Source organism: Prionailurus viverrinus, chromosome D2 (genome assembly GCF_022837055.1).
Source record: "Prionailurus viverrinus isolate Anna chromosome D2, UM_Priviv_1.0, whole genome shotgun sequence".
Taxonomy (NCBI): Eukaryota; Metazoa; Chordata; class Mammalia; order Carnivora; family Felidae; genus Prionailurus; species Prionailurus viverrinus.
In genome coordinates this window covers 51999314-52019409 of record NC_062571.1, presented here as the reverse complement: position 1 = coordinate 52019409, position 20096 = coordinate 51999314, and positions in this window count along the sequence as shown.

Below are 20096 nucleotides of genomic sequence, written 5' to 3'. Positions count from 1 at the left end.
CGGGGATGCTAGTACTAAGAAGAAGGAAATAATATATATTGGGGACAATTGGGGCCATCTGCTTACAACATAATGGAAAATATAAGAAAAAGACACCATAAGCTAACATTTTTACATGTTATCTTATTAGTCTCATCAACAGCATTATCATTCCCTTCTCATTATCGAGGACCAATTATATGTCTGTCACTCTGTGAGATTTACATGCACATAGTATCTCCAGTTCTTTACAGTAATTCTGCAAGGAAATTATAGCCCTTGTATTATCTGGGGCTCTGTGGTGTCTTTTTATTGTGTATATTGAGAGACGTGAAGTTACTTCCCTATATGATTGGAGATTAGGGTTAGCTACAAGAGAAATTTGGATGAGATTTGGAAGGCAAACAAGGCCTCAGCCATTTCCTTTTCTTTTTTTTTTTTAATGTTTATTTATTTTTGACAGAGAGACAGAGCATGAGCAGGGGAGGGGCAGAGAGAGAGGGAGGCACAGAATCTGAAGCCGGCTCCAGGTTCCGAGCTGTCAGCGCAGAGCCCGACGCGGGGCTCGAACTCACAAACCGTGAGATCATGATCTGAGCCAAAGTCGGACGCTCTACTGACTGAGCCACCCAAGCGCCCCGGCTTCAGCCATTTCTTTTTTTTTTATTTTTTTTTATTTTTTATTTTTATTTTTGGGACAGAGAGAGACAGAGCATGAACGGGGGAGGGGCAGAGAGAGAGGGAGACACAGAATCGGAAACAGGCTCCAGGCTCTGAGCCATCAGCCCAGAGCCCGACGCGGGGCTCGAACTCACAGACCTCGAGATCGTGACCTGGCTGAAGTCGGCCGCCCAACCGACTGCGCCACCCAGGCGCCCCGGCTTCAGCCATTTCTATACAAGGCACAGTGGCAGCTCTTCCACATTGCACTGGTCTGCTGCTCCCCTTGTTGGTGCTGCGGGGCAGCATCCAGGCTTCTAGCTCCTCCACTTACTGCTGAATTTTCTCCTTCAGCTTCTCCGAGACTTGGGCCAGGTATGTATGCAGTTCCATGATGAAAGATACTGGCTTTTCTCATAGGTCACAGATGTTAACAAAGTTGAGGTAGTTTGTCCTCATGGGTTCCATTTCAGGGGTTCTAGATTGTCCTTTCTCTCCCCATTTCCTGTCCTTCCATCCTTCCTCCCTCCCTCCCTCTCTTCCTCCCTCTTTCCTTTCCTTTCCTTCCTTCCTTCCTTCCTTCCTTCCTTCTTGCCAGCTCTGCTGATCTGTATCTCTGGTCCAACATCAGACATAGAGGCAACAGCCTTATATAAAAGTCTCCAATACAGGTTATCATTGTAGAAAGTCTAAATACTATAATAAATCCCTTAGCCTATAGAACTCATGGTAGTACTTCTCTGATCAAATCCTGGCTGATACAGACCCTTTGGTTGCAAGCAATAAAAAGCACCTTCACATAGCCTAAGCATAGAAAGACTACTTTATTTTAAGGGTGTGCAAATATCTCATGGAACCCAAGGATGGGAAATCCAACGGGTCACAGGGAAGGAGATCTTTCAGAGTGTAACGAACAACAACAACAAAATCCTTCACTCATCCCACATTCCATTTTCTAGCTTCTACCTCATTATTGAGCTCCCCTTCAAATAAAAGAGTCGTGTGCACGTCTTCCTGAATTACTCCACTTCCAGTAATTTTCCAGCACTTAGAAAACCAGCCTCGAACCCATAATGCCGCCATACTAACATAGTCGAATGCAATGTGCATTTCCACACCCTTGACTTACTGGAACCTTCAGCACTGCTGACGACTTGCTGTCTGGACGGATGCTGTGATGTACTACCCAGAACCACCTTCAGTGAGGGACTTGTTTCCCCAGCTGCTAGGAGTCATGTAGGCAGAGACTTCAGCTGTGAGCCTGTTCAAGGAGGCCCTTAGCTGCAAAGAGCCCCTTGGCCAAGAGCACACTTCTTTTGTGGCTCCCACCCAATGTGACTGATGTGGGGAAGAGTAAAGGCCCGGCTACCCTAGCTGCGTTCTGAAGAGCCATTCTACTTCCAGAGCCACCTGTGGGATAATCCAAGGTGCCTTTGGTCCCGCATTGCAGTTCAACTTCTTTCTCCCTCCCTTCCTTTCTGTGTGTTAGACCTAGAGAGACTCCTTTGATGCAGAGTTTTGTCCCAGAGTCTGCTTCCTGAGGAAACCAACTAAAAACACCTTCCTCTTCAAATGCTCCTTCTCTGGCTTCTGTGATCCTACTTTTTCTTGGTCTTTCTCTCACTTCTATGTCAGTTCATATCTGCTTCTTTTCAGGCTTCCACTCTTCTCTGCTTCTTCTAAATCGGAATTTCTCATTTCTCTTTCCAGGTAAATTTATCCATTCCTGTTTTCAAATGCCATCGATGTGTTCATGACCTCCCCGTGACTTACATTTCCAACCCAGAGTACTCTTTAGGGCTATAGACTTGTATGTCCAATTTCCTCCTTGACATCTGCACATAGATGACTTATAAGCATCTCAAATTTGATGTTTCCAAAACCAGACTTTTTTCTTCCTTCTGAAATCTGTTGCTGTGCCATAGTTTTCCAACTCAGTAAACTGCACCCTTCCCATGGTTCAAGTCAAACAACTAGCTCCATCCATGACTCTCCCTATCCTTCGCTCCCGACAACTAAAAGTTCAGCAAGTGTGTCTCTTACGTGTATCGCAGCCATGCAGGTAGTACCAAGGTCCCCAAATTTCTGTAGGCTTCCTGCCTCCTGGTTCCACTTAAGAACAGTAAGGCAAGATCTGTCTTGAGGCAGGCAGGTGTTGAACACCTGGGCTTAGCACAGTCATGGACAGAGCCTGGGTCAGCTCCCAAAGTGTCCTACTGAGTTTCTAACAGAGGCACAGAGAAATGCAACAGGTCTGAAGATACTTAATGCCTTATTATCACTCTGAAGATAAAAGTATATTCCTTATAATGAAATATATCTATATAAATACATACTTTGTACTAATATAAATAATGTACACTTCTTTTGCTGGAGGGGCAGGGGAAAGGGTGCTCTGTTTGAACCACACTCCTTAATCCCCGGGAACCAAGAATAAGAAAATAGTACAGATTTACAGCACCAAACCAAACAAACAAAAATACAGTGCAAACTTTTTCTGTAAACAACGTAGCGAATCAAATATTTACTGAACATCCACTTCATATCAGGCACTCTGCTAAGTGCTTTGAAGGAGCTCACTGATAAATAAGACATGACTCCTGAATTTTCACAAAACAGTTAAGAAAACGAAGCACAATAAGGGAACAGTTAAGTAATAAGAAGGAATTAAGCATTGAGGGTTTGTTTACACAAAGCAATGCAAAGAAACTACATATTAGGATTGCTTCTAAGCAATGCTCTGCAACTAATAAGTGCAAGGACTGAGCAGTGTGAAGAATCCTCTAGCTGTTCTCAGTCAATATGCATCTAAGTGAACATCAGCACCCCAGCTATTCATTTCCATGGTAACTGGAACATCTAGGGAAGTGATCTCATTAATACTTATCAAGGTAATTAGAATAATAATAGCACTTGTTGAGGCTAACTATGTTTCGGGCATAGGCTACACGCTTGGCTAGTATTATCTCATTTAAATCTCACACCAGTCCTCCGAGGTGGCGACTATTATTACTCAGGCTCCAAGACGGTAAATGGCCTCACATGTTGTAAGTGGTATTAAATGGGACTTGCACCCAGGTCTGTTTGGCCATGACTCACAGTTCAAAGTCAGGAAGGGAAGCTGCCTCATCTCTTAGCACCTCCTTTTGAGAGAAAAGAATGAAGAAAGGCTGAAGGTGAGTCATACGGAGGAACAGGCTGGCTGGGGACAGGGGAAGTAGCGTGATTTCTCTCGGGTACATTCCAACAAACTGAAGGGGAGAAGGAAGAGTTTGTAGTCGTGTGTGTTCACACACGTTGCTGGACAGACATTTTTACCCAAAACCACTTCTGAATATGGGGCTGGTGTGTGTTTCACAAAATGGATAAAGAAAGGAATGTGAAGGGTTGTTATTCCTGACCCTTGGTGGCAGAGTGCACATAAGAGTGTTCTAAATTTTAATGCTGAACCTACAAACTTAAAGAATGTTCCAGAAAATGGAACTCTATTTTCTAAAAAGAGTGAACTCTTCAATGGGAATCCATTATCCTTCCAGCAGAATGTCTTAGGAACCCCTGGGAGCAGCTGTGTGCCGCAGCTGACTTGTACAAGCTTGTGAGAGCTGACTGTTACATTTGCAGGAACTTCTCGAGCAGGCTGACATTATGTTGGTGTTGGGAGTATTTCACACTACAGAAATCCATAAATGCTATGAATCCCCCAGAGAGCTGGTCGTCAAGTACTCATTAGCACAACACTACCTAGAGGCAACAAAGGTTTTAATTAGCACCCTTTCACCTCCCCAGGGACTTGGTGGACGCTTAACGAGAGCAGAGGGGGTATAGGGAAGGAAGATGGAGAGTATAGAAACAGAGTTAGAGTAAGTGCTGATTGTGGTACAGATAGTGAATCTTGCATCTGGCTGCATGTAGGAGGTTACCTGGAGAGCTTTTAAAACATAGACCTCTAGATCCAGGGAAGTGCCCAGCACATTTGACAACTGGAGCGCATTAACACCCCCCCCCCCTCCATTTGGGGACAAAATTATTTTAATAGTAATTACGCAATGATTGGTAGTTACTATGTCATATAAGATACATAAGTCATGTTATGTATAGGTAAAATGTATGCTGTACATTATGTGTATGAGATAAAACAAATAATGGTATATATAAAAACATTTTTGCCTCATTTTTTTTTTATAGTTGACAATTTAAAAGAAGACCTTTTAATTTTAAAATATTGTCAAGGAGCGCCTGGCTGGCTCAGTCGGTAGAGCACACAACTCTTGATCTCAGGGTCATGAGTTCAAGCACCGCTTTGGGCATTGTAGCCTACTTTAAAAGAGATTATTCAGGGGCGCCTGGGTGGCTCAGTCGGTTAAGTGTCTGACTTCGGCTCAGGTCATGATCTCGCGGTCCGTGAGTTTGAGCCCCGCGTCAGGCTCTGTGCTGACAGCTCAGAGCCTGGAGCCTGCTTCAGATTCTGTGTCTCCCTCTCTCTCTGCCCCTCCCTTGCTCATGCTCTGTCCCTCTCTGTCTCAAAAATAAATAAATGTTAAAAAATAAAAATAAAAAAAATAAAAGAGATTATTCAATATGATAGTTCACGAATGGAATAAAATGTGCCCATCCCAAAATGTATGTGTACTTAATAATTTACACTCTATTCTACCATCTTAAATTTGGAACACAAATAAAAACTCTAGATGATTACACAGAATGGCAAATTTGAAGTAATTCAAGTTCGGCTTCTTTATCTTGACTAAGACTATTACCATGGGTCATTCTTATTTATTTAGAATGCAGGAAAATGTAGCACTACAGGTATTGAAGACACAATTTGAACCCAAAGCAAGTCTCCAATGTCAACTGTTAAAAACTTTCTCTGGAAATGAATATATATAGGTGAGACCGTGTTGGGGGCTGGCTGAATAACTATGAGTTCTGCAAATTACTTCCATCTACGATATGATGTTCGCTAAAGGATTAGTAATAAAAATGTACGATTTGAGGCTTGAGTATATATCACTTAAACTTAACAGCAAGTGCTTAGAACTTAGACAAAGAAAATAAAACAAAATGACAAAGATGAAAACAACCAACCCACCCACCAATCAAACAAGATTTTGAAGTATTTTATCACTGACAATGTTTAGAACTGTTAGCACATGGTGATAATAAAAAGCAGGCTGACTTTTAGCTGGTTCTATTATCATTCTTTAAATTCTCTAAAGACAACGTGCCCACTAATTGCCTGCACCTGTCCTTGAGGGATCAAGGGTGTATTGCCCTCCTGCCATCTAAGGGGCTTAGATCCCACCTCAAGCCAAAATATTCAGTCTTTTGAGGGGAGGACCCCAGGAAGCTCTTCCATGTGATTCTAGTGATCAGCCGGGCCTGGGAACCACCAACATGGGAACAACAGAGACAGAAATACGTAGGACTCAACATCACGGAAAGTGAAGGGTGGAGGCTGGGATGGCCAAGGAGCTGCTCCAGTCTCCAAATTCTGGAAACGCAGCAGCGTAGGGAGGCAGATGGACCCTCTTTGAAAGCAAGCATGCTAAAAGAATCTCCAAGGACAACTCTAGGAAGTTCTTCCATCGTGTCACGAGAGATATTTAGCCCACAGATATTTACATGTTAAAACAAGAAAACATACCATTTTATTTAATGATAAATTAGGCGGTCTATTTTTTTTTGTCTTTCTTTATAACTTAAACAATGTTTGTCCACTGTCTTCCCTCCTTACTTGTTCTTACCCCCCCCCCCCGCCAACAATCTGAAAAGAGCCTCTTATTAAAAATGTCAGATTTGTAAAAACTTGTTAGATGCTACTCTTCTGCCAAATACCTTCACTGGGTTTCCCATCTCGCTCGAGTAAAGGCCAAAATCTGGCTATTGCTATGAAGCCTGTACCGTGTCCTCGCTCCATCCCAACACCACTGCCTCCGGTTGTGCCTTCTCATTCCTTCCATTCCAGCTCCATTGGCCTCTTGCTGTCTCTCCAACTCATTAGGCATTCCTACCTCAGGACCTTTGTGCTGGCTGTTCCCTCTGCCTGGAACAGTCTCCCTTCAGAAAGCCACATGGCTCCCTCCCTCTCCTCCTTCAAGTCTGTGTTCAAATCTCTCCCCTAGGTGAACTTTATCTTCCTCAATCACACTAACACCATGTGACATGCCTTATATTTAATTTATTTATTTTCTGTCCCCTCTACTACATTTCTGAGGGCAGGATTTTTGTGTATAATGTTTGGTGCTCTATCTCTAGTGACTGGACTGTACCTCGCACCTGATGGCCACTGAATAAATATTTACTGAATGAACAAATGAATCAAAATGCACGTGATTAAAATCAAACCTTAATGATAATAGTAACAGCCTTATTTAAAAAAAGAAAAAAACCTCCTTTGCCTCAACTCTTCTTACTCAGTCAGAGTTCCAGAGGTAACCACTTAGAACTTTCTAAGCTATATTTTCTGTGAGTTTAGTCCTAGGTCTCTAAATAACATGCTTCTACTTACGCAATCTGCTCCCTGCCATGGTAAAGCTGAATGTGATTCTCTTGCCTTTCTAGTTTCCTCACCTAGGTACTTATTTAGGGCAATGTGGTTACTCTCACCGTTGTTAGTTCCTTCTTCATGGATGTTATCTATTACAGAGTAGTTACTATGGTTATTTTTAGTTCTTACGTTGATAATTCGTTGACTTAGTTATATTCTGCCAGGTTTCCATTCAACTCTCTGATACAGTATCTTCTGTCTCCTCAGTTTCTATGATGAGGACATTGGCTCCTTACTCTTTCCTTCTGCTCCCCTCCTTGCTTTCCTCCCAGCTGCCGTTGCCTTTCCTGAGGCGGTAGTTTTCATCATCACCTCAATGTGACTTGAATTTAATGTCTCATAATGGAAATCTTCAAAAGGATCTCTAGGAGGGTGCGGCTAGTTGTACCAAACAAGTTACTTGAACGGGCCTCCATTTTAAATCTGGGCCGAGACAGCGTATAGCTGGTTGGGATTTTGCCAGGAGAAGAGGGATGGCAGGCCGTGCCTCAGGAAGCTTGCCAGGGCAACCGTAGTGGTGGGGGTCCCAGTCTTTGGGGCTGGCCTCAACTGGACACATCTGTCACCTGCTTCTAGACATGACCTGGGTTGGGGGGGTGCGGGTAGGAGGGGCATAGCGCTCAGGAGAGGACTGTGGTCAGCCAGTTAACCAAGTTTCCAAAACCCATGTGCCAATGCAAGTCTTTCTGAGGAGAAGCAACGGTCAGGTCCACAGGGACATGCATATTGGCAAGATTAACATACTGCCTCCCAGTAGACAGACATAAGAAACCAAATTATAATCAAAGGTAGCTTGGTGAGCATAGAGTCAAAACAAGAAGATGAAAAGGATATTAAATCACCATAGACACAGATAGCCTGCTCAATCCTCTCTCAAGGGAGAAAAGGTTCTGCCAATGGGACCATAGTTCATCGTGATCTGTTGTCTGTGACGTCCTTCACTCGTGTTGCTTCCTTTCTATATCTCCATCACTGATGAATCCCCTTTTGGCCAATGGACATTTAAAAAATTTCCATAATTCTCATTACAATCAAGCCTCGTTGTTCCAAAAGTCATTTTCCCTAAGGTAAGTTAGCATATCTCTATTAAAATAATTTTTCTGAGAGCCGTCTTATTTCACTCACTCCCAGAATCACAGCCAGTCACATCACTATTGCCTTCAGGTAAGAATATAATGTCTATTTTCTATTGATTGAAGGCATCCTGGAAATTCAGTATCTCATAAATATAACAAACTGAGCCTCGTATTTCTGTAGTAAGCACATTTCTGAAATGGATGGAGGCATTTCTGCGACAGCCAGAAGACTGGTTGGATGTCAGACCAAGTTCATGCTGGGCCTGAACATGTTTATAGCTGTTGTGACTTAATGATTTAGCACCAGATGCTCTATCAGATCTTAAGGGGAAGTGCACAAGGAATATCAGAGTTAATCAACTATGTACAGGGCTTAGGGTTTCTTTTGAGTTGTTTTCCATTGTATAGAACTCCATAATAGTGTAGCTTATGATACAGAAATATGGAAGGAAGGGATTAGATGACTAAATCTAAAATGAAAACAAAATTAATTACATTAATTCACTTATTGAACATTTGGTTAATATTTACTGAGCACCTACTGTTTACTGGGTCCTGTACTAAATCCTGTAGGCACTGTAAATGATGACCAAGGCAGATTCCAATATCTGACCTCACGGAGCCAACAATCCAGAAGACAAGGTAAAGCCAAACAATAGTTACACAAGTAATTAAGGTATTATCACTGTGAAAAGAGCTATGAAAGAGAAGAGCAGGGGCTATGAAATTATAAAACAGGAAGGACTGATCTAATCTGGGTTAGGTGGAGTGGGTTGGAGACGGCATTCATAAGGAAGTGGTGTGTGCACTGAGATCTGAAGCATGTGCACGGGCTAACTTGGTAAGAGATTGGGAAGAATGTCTCACGTAGAGGAAACAGCCCGTGCAAAGACTCAGAGGCAATCAGGAACATGGTATATTGAGGGAATTGCTAGGCCAGGATGGGTAAAGAGTATCCACCAAGAGACTTAGATGGGTGAGACGAGCACTGGGAAGCAAATCATAACATTCCTAGCTGGTAACAATTATACCACTTACTGGAGACAGGCGTTATTATTTAGTTCATGGGTATGTAGTTCGGTTACTTTTCAACACGGAAAAAGTCATCACGCTAGTCCATGAGATGGTATATCTTTCAGGTAAACTAATATTTCTATCAGCTAGGACTTCATCTATTTCTTTCCATAACAATTTTAGTAACTTTGAAATAAGTACTTGTGCAAACCAGAGTGCCTGAAATTTTCTTGGTGGATGAATGTCAGTGGGACAAATCATCCTGGCTAAGAAGGGCTTCCTTCCCCTTTTCGATCTATGCCCTTTGGAGCTCTTCCCAGTTGTCAAGGCCATCTTTACAGTTCAGGTCTGCCTTCGAAGGATATGTGTCATTTGTGAAAGCCTTTTGCCGAAAGATGAAAAGATCAAAGGAAACAAAGCCTCGATTCCCAAACCACTGGTGGTCTCATTGGATTTTTTCTTTTTCTTTTTTTTCCTGTTTTCAGTTAAAAAGTGTCACCCCAAATTCACTTTGTTTTACGACCCACCCATATCCCTCTTACACCAGGTCTTCCTGTGTCAAATCTCCCTGTACTGACTCCTGCACTATTTCTGGTTTCAACTTTCGTCATTCATACCCTCCTATAACAATAGGAAAGGGTCTGTTCTATGAAGCTGTATCTAGTTGCATCTATGTGCACGTTATCGAGGTATGAGGGTGTAGAATTATGCGCAGACACAAAACCACTCATGTAGGTGTGTGCACATACACGTGTCAACAAACAGACTCAGGTGTAAGTGTCCCGTGATTATAGCACTGTGGGTCTGTGCCGTCTGCTCTGCGTATCCTATATAAATTAACTAAAATATAACGTTCAGTCCCTTTGTCGAGTTGGCCATTTGATGTGCTCAACAGCCACGCGAGGCTAGTGGCTACCATACCGAACAGAGCAGATATAGAACATTTCCACCGTCCCCCAAATGTTCCTTGGATAGTGCTGCTCTAGGGGTCTCTTTTGCTCGGGAATGCAGTTCAGATTTCCGAGTATGGCTTTCAAGGTCCAGACCCGGCCCCTCCTGACCTCTGTCACTGTCTCTCGCCATGTCTCCCGTCAAGCACTATTCTTCTGTCCTGCTGAACTTCCCTTGATTCCTTGAGTGCTCTTCGCTGCCCTTACCAGGTTTCCAACACACTCTTAACGCTTGCTAGAACACTCTTTCCCCCTTCCTCGTCACCTGTCTCCTTCCATCCTCAGCTTAAGTGTCGCTTCCTCAGGAAGTCTTCCCTGATGGGGAGGCTCCGCAGCGAACACCTTATTTTTGCCCTGGATGAAAAACGATACTTAAAAAATCTATTGCTTGTTTAATTGCACCCAATTTCCTGCTAGAGTTTAGGCTCTCTGAGGCCAGGGCTAGGTGCCTGTGACTATACTGCTTAACTTCTGCATTGTCAGACATGCGGCTTACACTCAGTAGATACGTGTTAAATAAGTACATGGCTGGTTCGTCCATGAGTACATGAGACTGTATCTAGAACTACAATATACCTTAGGACAACTCTGTGTTCACGTGACACAGGACACAACCAGTGTGCATGCAAAGCAGAAACGGGCACTCAGAGTCCAAAAGGAGACGAGAAGACGGAGAAGGAGAATGACAGATACAGAAGAGGATTCCCTGGGAAGCAGGGCGGAGATTCTCGGCAGTCACTCCCGATACGTCTCCTCAATATCCAGGGAGTCCAGGACAGGCATCAGAGTCCAGGTGGTGGACTCACATATCGATCTAAGTCACACAAACATGTGGCCTTTGCAGTCCTGCCGGGGCGGCGGGGGGGCTTGGAGTTTGGTGGCACGGCCTGTACAGAAGTTTCAGTTTCTATACTTCACTCCCCCAGAAACATTGAAGCAGATATAATAACTTAGTCTTTAGAAATGCATTAAAATCTCTCGTCCCCTTCTATTTTTAGAACCCTTAAATTCCTCTTTTGAAATGTTTTATTTATTTGAAGAGAGAAAGCACGAAAGTGGGAGGGGCAGAGAAGGAGAAAGAGAGGAGAGAGAGAGAGAGAGAGAGAGAGAGAGAGAGAGAGAATCCCAAGCAGGCTCCACGCCGTCAGCACAGAGCCTGATGCAGGGCTCGATCTCACCAGCCATGAGATCATGACCTGAGCTGAAATCAGAGTCAGGTGCTTAACTGACTCAGCCACCCAGGTGCCCCCTCTCCCCCACCGCACCAAATTCCTTAGAGTTTCTTTCTTCTGCCCTGTGTCTGCCACTCGGTCCTTTGGTCTCCCAAAGGTCTTCCACACAGACTCCAAATGAGTCTCACACTCTGAGGACTGAGGTCTGAGTTCTACTCTAATTGCTTTTCTCACAAGAGCAAGATCTCCCCCCCTTTTTGTTCACCGAAAGTGAAGGAGGCATGAGGGGTTGAGTGAGCAAAGGTCGGGAAAGAATGCCGGGAACACCAAACATTAATCATTTTTATCCCATCACATGCAAATTTAAGTTTGTAAGTTAAACATCTACAGAGTTTATCTATGGAATGGCTTTAGTTCCAATTGTCTTAAAAAGGATTGAGCTAAAGGATTCTCTTTAGATATTAGGGGAATAGCTTAAGCAAGTTTATAAACTATAGTTCTTATTCTTGCCCTGTGCCCTGACGGTATAGAGTTAACAATGAGGGCTTATAAAATTGCTTCCCTTCTGGGGAGCAGACCAGTCCATGTAAAATGGATGAGATACAATTCTGTATAAACAAGATAAGGGAAGGGACCGTGCTTCCCACAACACCTGTCACACAGTAGGGCTCCATGAAAGAGCTCAGGGAAAGGAAGAATCTAGCACAGTGCTTTTCAATCCTGGCTGCACGTTGAAAGCATGTGGGGCCCTTGAAAAAAATATCATTCTCTGCTTCCTGCCCTCAGAAATCCTGATGTAATTGGTCTCAGGTATGGCCTGAGCACTGGAATTTTTAAAAGTTCACCAGGTACTTCTATTGCACAGCCAATGTGTGGAAATACACCTGGGTCTAGAGAAAAATTATGAGTCCTTCTCATATATTTTCCTATGGATCTTTACAAGGTTGCCAAATCACCTTTGGCTTAGCCATGGGGTTGAGAGGTCTGGGGCCAATCAGTTTGAGATAAAAATTTCATTACTCAATTATTCCACTGGATGTGGTCTGCTAGACGTGTGTGTGTGTGTGTGTGTGTGTGTGTGTGTACACACACGCGTGCATTATAAATTTCTTCTGAGCCCTTTGAAGTTTCATGTCCCCAGCAGACATGTCCCCCATGCTAAGAAATTTGGGAGCTTTCCCTCAAGTGACACTGTAGTTTTTCATCCACATCCAAAGCGAACATGGCAGTAATTATTAGCATAAATCAGCAAGCAGAATATAGTAACCGGTACAGAAAGGCTGGCTTGATAGTCCTCAGTGACATTTTTATTTTCATATATCCACTAGGTTCAAGATTTGTTTATTAATTCTGTAGCAGGTTAAGGGAATGGAGGCAGCTGGTATCATTTATTCATTTATATTTTCATTTAAGAGCCATCTGCTGAATGTCTTCTGTGTTCCAAGCTCTGGTTAGGGTTGGGGATATACTGGTGAATAAAATTACACAGTCTCTATCCTCTGTCCAGTAGGAGACAGAGACAAGTGAATGGCCACTGACACTGAGTTAGAATGCGCAGGATACCATGAGAGCACGTAGTTGGGACATGGTTAGTAGGTTGGGGGTGGTGGTGGGGTAAACATCCTGGAAAAATTACTTTGGGGAGAATGGCAGCCATGGGATAAACCTCTTGGATTTCTCTTTAAGAAAGAACTTGCTGTTCAGCTACTGGGAGTGCGCTTATCTGATAGCATCCAGCTGTTAGGGCTGTAGGGATTTGCTCCAGCTTTCAAGTTGAGGCCATGCTCTTCCAGGGAGGAGGGTGATGCCACAGTGATGCCGCTGTGCATAGAATGGAGTGAATGGTAGTAGGAAAAAGAGAAGAAAGAGATAAGGGAGGGAAGGAGGTAAGGGAGGGATCACAGCCAAATCATGCAGTCTTGGAGGCCATCATGAAAATGCTGGCTTCTACTCAAAGTATATGGGGTGAGGGAGAGCATTGGGCAGACAGTGATATGAGCTGATTTAAGTTTTACGGTATCCTTAGCCTCTGACTTTGCTCCAGCCCACTTCCTCCCCTCCAGGCAATAATACCCATCCCTGCAAGGACCTGGAATCTAGCAAAGTGATACACTTTCTGGGTGGCTCCTAGTCTGATGGCTCTGTGCAGTGAGAGTTCCAAAGAAGTTGCAGATTTTATTTCTGACTTCAAGAATGTTATATTCTCAGGATGATATTAAATGTGCTTTTGTGCCCCAAAGTTGTGGAGGTCATCAAGCATCAAGGCCAGGAAGCATGGTGGAGGAAAGTCCAGTCTTTCTAGTGACAAGAGAAATGATTGGTTTTTTATCCTCGGTAAAGGAACCAACATTCCTACTTGTCCTCAAGCTACAATTGCCTTCCCTGACTTGCCCAATCTTGTGGTCAGTGAACTCGGTAGGCAGGTGGCCCTGGAAAGGTCCTGGCTGGTGTACAATCCCAAATTTGGAGCATGGGTATCTATTTCCCATTCTCTGCTTCTTCAGATTTCCAGGTAATTGAGCTGAGCCTAGCAGTAAAGAGTTGGGCTAAAGGGAACTGTGTAGAAAAAAATTAATTCTTCCCTGGAGGAATGATTTCTCTGTGTTGAGATCACAAAGATTCCATGCTTTATTCCTCATTAATTATTCTTCTTAGGATTTCATTCCCTTAGCTGAGACTAGAGCTGTCTTGAGAAAGCCCATGACTTGGTAGCTTCCTATTTAGCTCTAGGCCCCACACCAGTCCTGGATGTCCTTGCAAAACCACTTTCTAATAGATTTCTTGGCAACAAAACAACTCTTTTCGATACCAACTGTTCCCAGGGAATGCCAGTATCGGAAGATAAATGCTGGGAGTGAGATAAAATCTGTTCCGGTATCTTCTCTATCCAAGAGTCTGGGTTAACCTGGCCTTGACCATTCTTGGCCGGAAATGCTATGACGAGGACAATGATGGTGAACAGTATCATTACTAGGAAAGTGGCTGGAACTGACAATTCACAAGTATCTAGGGTGAATAAACATGTAAAAATATTTAGAATTACTAATAATCAAAGAGGAAAGAGGAGAAGGGGTGTAGAACAGACAAAATCGACAAAATTACAACCAAAATGGCTCACTATAGGCAATTGGTTAAATCTGGATACAACGGAATATCTTAAAATTTTCTGTTTATAAAAAAAATGTTGGGGCGCCTGGGTGGCGCAGTCGGTTAAGCGTCCGACTTCAGCCAGGTCACGATCTCGCGGTCCGGGAGTTCGAGCCCCGCGTCGGGCTCTGGGCTGATGGCTCAGAGCCTGGAGCCTGTTTCCGATTCTGTGTCTCCCTCTCTCTCTGCCCCTCCCCCGTTCATGCTCTGTCTCTCTCTGTCCCAAAAATAAATAAACGTTGAAAAAAAAAATTTAAAAAAAAATGTTTATGGGCATCATAAAATGTTCACAGGACACAAAACTGTACATTCAAATATGCTCTTAACTTTAAAAATAAAAGCATTTACAAAGAGGAAAATATTAAAAAAATAACAGTATTTGTTTTAGGGAGGTATAATTATGGATTACTTTAATTTCCTCCAAATATTTTTCTCTAATTTCCTATTTTCTAAAATAAATGTATAGTCAGGAAAGCCAAATAAAAATAAATTTTAAGAAAAAATAAAGAAAAGGGATATTAAAATCATACGACTCACATTTTTTTCCTATAGTGTAATTTTTACAGAAAAAAAACATTTGAGAAAATACTTTCAGAAAGTCATCTAATGTTGCTGTTGGCTTTTCTTGCAAGAATATGGTGTGATGGCAATAAAACATTTTTCATGAAGTTATGATTTAAATGGTTAGGCAATCTTAGTTAACCTCAGGCCCAGTTATAGAGTTTAACCATCCTGTCTCTTTTGGCCACCAATGCTAGGAGAGTGTAGGAACAGCCACTGTCATTCCTTAATTAGTACAAGTTGGCATACTTAAAGGACACAGATCCACCCTCTTCCCCGCCCTCTACCACTTTCAGTGCAAATGGAAAAAAGAAGTGAAGGCTGAAGAATTATTCAGTTAAGATGATAGAAAAGAAGGAAGGAGGGGCGCCTGGGTGGTGCAGTCGGTTAAGCGTCCGACTTCAGCCAGGTCACGATCTCTCGGTCCGTGAGTTCGAGCCCCGCATCAGGCTCTGGGCTGATGGCTGGGAGCCTGGAGCCTGTTTCCGATTCTGTGTCTCCCTCTCTCTCTGCCCCTCCCCCGTTCGTGCTCTGTCTCTCTCTGTCCCCAAAATAAATAAAAAACGTTGACAAAAAAATTTTTAAATAAAAAAAAAAAAAGAAAAGAAGGAAGGAGAGGAGAGTGGGGGTGGGGGGAGGGAGCCTTAGGAGAGCATTTGTGAACACCAGAAGATCTGGAAGTGAGGGAAGGCCCATGATGGATGCTGACTGACATCCACTAAGTTCTTCCCCTGGGCCAGGCTCAATCTTTAGTGCTTTGCCTAGACGATGCCATTCATTCTTTATGGAACTTCTTGAGGGAGATGTTCTTTTCTCCACTTCACAGATGAGGATGTTGAGACTCAAAGAACTAACTTGCCCAAGATTATCTGTGATAGTAAACCGTGGGGTTGTAATTCAAACCACCTTCATAACTCATTCTGAAAACATGCACGTATGTGTGTGTGCATGTGCCTGGGGAACACGCCTTTGCCAGTGGAGTTTTCCCCATCCAGTCACCAGAAGTTTGGGGAGGTAAAGGGACTCCTCTGTGGCCGTGGAGACAGCACAAGAACATAAATGACCTAATTATTAGTCTACATAGATGAATTGTAATTTAAACTCACACTGTCTGGGCAAAAGCTTTGAAAAAGAGTGCAAGCTTTAGGTGCTGGCAGCCATTACAGGAGAAAAGAGAGTCCTGAAAAACAAGAGAAAGTATGAAGACGGTACCTGTGAGGAGCTGGTTCAGGAGAGAATTTTGGGGTGCGCTGAGCAGAAAGCATCAACATCCACCTGGTAGCTCCTGAAGGACCCAGGATGGCCACTTCCCCAGGATCTAGGAGTGGTTTCTGAAAGGGCAGATCTGATGGTAGAACTGCCTCAGGATAAGGAGAGCTGAAAGTCTTCAGCTTTTAGAGAGATCTAGCCCCAGATGGGATTGGGCAGAAACATTCAGACTCAGGGAGTCAGACAGAAAATACCCGGGCTAGGAAGGGCTGGACACAGAAGCTTCAATCATTCTGACCCAGGGTCCCTTGAGATTTGTCCCAATACTCCCACATTGTAAAGTCACTTCTCCAAGTCGGTGACCTGAGTGTGAGGCTGACCAGGGTCAACTTGTAGGAAGAGAGATGGAAAATAAACAAGCAACGGATGCAACCCCATGACGGGAGTCTCACAGAGGGTTCATTTCTTCTTTATATCTTTTTGATTGTTTGTCACAAGACACTCCCTGGCACTCCCTTCCACATGAAAGCACTCCATGCTCACGAACGGTAGAAGCATTACAGAGAACACTCTCTAGGGAAGCTATGTGGTGAGGATAAAAATCAGAACATTTTTATCTCAGATGATCTAGTGAGTCATTGTCTTCTGTAATGTTACAATGCTAGGAGTTCCTAGAGGACAAGGTCCATATTTATTTTTTAAATCTCCCATAGAGCCAAATATGGCATCTTGCTCACAAATATGAGTTGAATGAGTGACACCCAGGTGCCTTTCCAAGGTTGTGTTGGAGAATCTACAACCAATTATCCTTCAGATATAGTCTGGTTTAGTTCTTCCCAGGTGATTTCCTTGGATGTATCACATTGAAATGCCTCAGTCTTCCATTTGCCTCTTATCTGTTAAGTGCCAAGAGATTTTCCTTTGGTTGGTTTTCATCTTCCAAGGCCACGTCTAGTCATCAGAGAAACATCCCTGAGAAATTTAATAGGGTTTGCCACCTCTATTTGACGCAGAATGTTGGAGAAGTGGCAGAGCTAGATATGTCCAATAACAAACACAACTCAGTTGCAAATATGTTTACAAATGGGTCACTTTCAACTTTTTGCATGTTGTTATTATTTTTTTTTTTGTATGTCAAGTTGACACTATTGGCCCTTCCTCAGGAAGACATAGATTTCAAGTAGTTTTTGCACAGTGTGATAGATTGATCTGGCCAGATACAAAACATGATGGACAGACAGGAAACTAGACCATGGACAGAATCACTGCCACTTCCTGCCAATCTTCCCAGGGGCTGTGGAAATGACATCCACATTCTGAGTTCCCCTATTTGTTCACTCTAAGTGTAAATATAGATTAAAGCCCATTTATACTTCTTTTTCTTTTATTAGAGAGTCAAGAATTTCTGGAACACCTACCATGAGCCAGCTATTACGTGATGCTCTTTGCATGTGACCCCTTACCTTTGCGTTATTGTATTTTGTAGTTGAGGAAGCAGAGTTTCACAGAAATTACATAGATTGTCTGAGGCTAAACCGCTCTTAATCAGCAGTTAGGATTTGAATGCAAGCCTGTCAAAGTCCAAATTCTTGCTCTTTCTCCTAAACCACAATCCTGTGGTCACATTCCTACAGGGATGGAAGGACTTTGCCATGTGAACTATCCATCCCCAAATTGCCTTCCTTATGGAACCCTATCAAAGGCTTTTGCAAAAATCTAAATAAGTCATGAAGACTGTATTATGTTTTTTGAAATCTTTATTTTATTCCTCAGAGGACCCCATGGAGCCAAGAGATGGTCAATGGAATTCTCTGCTCATCCCAACTCAGCCTCCGTTCCATTCAGAATCAAAGCCCCCCAAGAAGGATTGAACAGAAGGTCGCTTTTCCATAAGATTAGGATGCCACTCAACTATTTTCTTGCAGTAATAGGACAGGTTTTCCCAACATCTCTTTGAAATCACTCTGAAAATATGTATCCAACAGAGTAAACTAGATGAGAGTGTCCAACATGTGGAACATTTATTATCTACCACACTTTTTTTCCTTTTAAAAAGTATCTTGAATTTATAAAAAGATTATATGTTTAGTGTTAAACACTAAAACAATACAAAGGTACAGAGATATAAGAAGCGAACGTTCTCGTGGGTAACCCCTTTTGCTCACTCGTACCTCAGGAGGTAACATGGGTGACATTAGAGTGAACGCTATTATTTTTGGCCATGTTTTAACAGCCCGCCCCACCACCCCCTACATATGTGCGCACACACACAGAGCTGTGTGACTTTTTTTTTTTTTACAAAAAATGAGAGCACACTCTATATTTCATCTGCAATTTGCAATTTAATACATCACACCTAGGTTTTTATGTCTATCACTCATAATTTTGTTAGCTTATCACTCACAAGTGGGAATAACACTGCTTTCCCCTCCTTCACCTTATAAATTTGCTGTGAGGATTAATCATCCATTAAAAGAAACTCAAAGATTTTTTTTTTTTTTAATGGCACCTGAGGTTTTGAGATGGCCACTGAAGTGTTATTTTATAGGGAGACACTGCACAGATGAGGTGGTAAAGTTCCAAAGAGAGGAAGGACAAGGAAGTAATTTCTCGTTTTCCCACTCTGAATGGGACACTTCGTGATCTGCATATTATAAAAACATGAAAGTGAGGTCAGGCTTGGCAGGGAAATTGCTGGCTACAAGCTTTTAGGACAATTAAGAAACAGCAGGATCATTCTGGCACGAGCTTCAACCAGTTGGCAGAAAAACGCCTCTTGGGCTCCTACGGTGACTGGCAATTCCAAGTAAATGGCTAAAATTGCCTTTCACGTCTGTCGGCAACTTCTTTCTCGAAGTCTTTATGTCTTGTTGAGTTCTCGTTGATAATGGGGTATCTTCTCTCTTAGGGCAAATCTGATATCTACAAGGATGATTTCAGCTCTAACAGGACAAAAATTCACTTGTTTCCAGGATTAAGAATCCTTGAACCTGTGTTCAAGTCTAGAAACGAAACGTTTCTCTAAAAGTTTTCTTCTTTAAGGCTTTGTTACCATATGCAAAGACTGTTTTCTATGATGAGCGCCATAATAATAGACATTCTGAAATATTAAAAAGAGCCCCTACACCCCTGTTATTATCTTTGGTGAAGTCCAAGGACTTGGAACCCTAGGTAGGACATTATTAGCTTAAAATGTCCTTATTCACAGAAATTATAAGCTGTCAATAAATATTATTTTTCTTCCGACTTCAATTTACTGTTCTCTCTGAAGCTACATTTCTCCTCCCCTCCCTAGGACCTAGCAAGAGCATGCCAATAATTGCCTGTCAGCTTGCTGCTGAAAGCCTAAAGCGGAGAGTGTCCACAGCACGATGGTTGAGTGTGGTCTTGGAGCCCCGGTGGCTGGTCTGAAGCCGGGCTCTGCCACATGCTCACTTACAGCCTCCACAAGATGGACAAGATGGTACATAGCACCTTCCTCCTAAGCTTATTGAGAAAATCAATGAAGCCACATAATAGAGCACCTAGAACACCGCCTGGGCCATGAAGTGTCAGTTATTACTTTCTTTTTTATATTTCAGGCCACCCTCTTTAACTTTTGTCATTGGAATGAGGTTAGTAGCTATTTATGCTACTAGGGGCAAATCTCCTCATCTCTTCGCCTGTGTCAAAACAGAAACAAAGAAGAAGAAGATAAGTTCTGCTCACTTTCTCTCTTCCCTATTTTAGGTCAAGTAAGGGTGGGGGTTTGGAGCCAGGCTGCCTGGCTTGGCTACTCGCC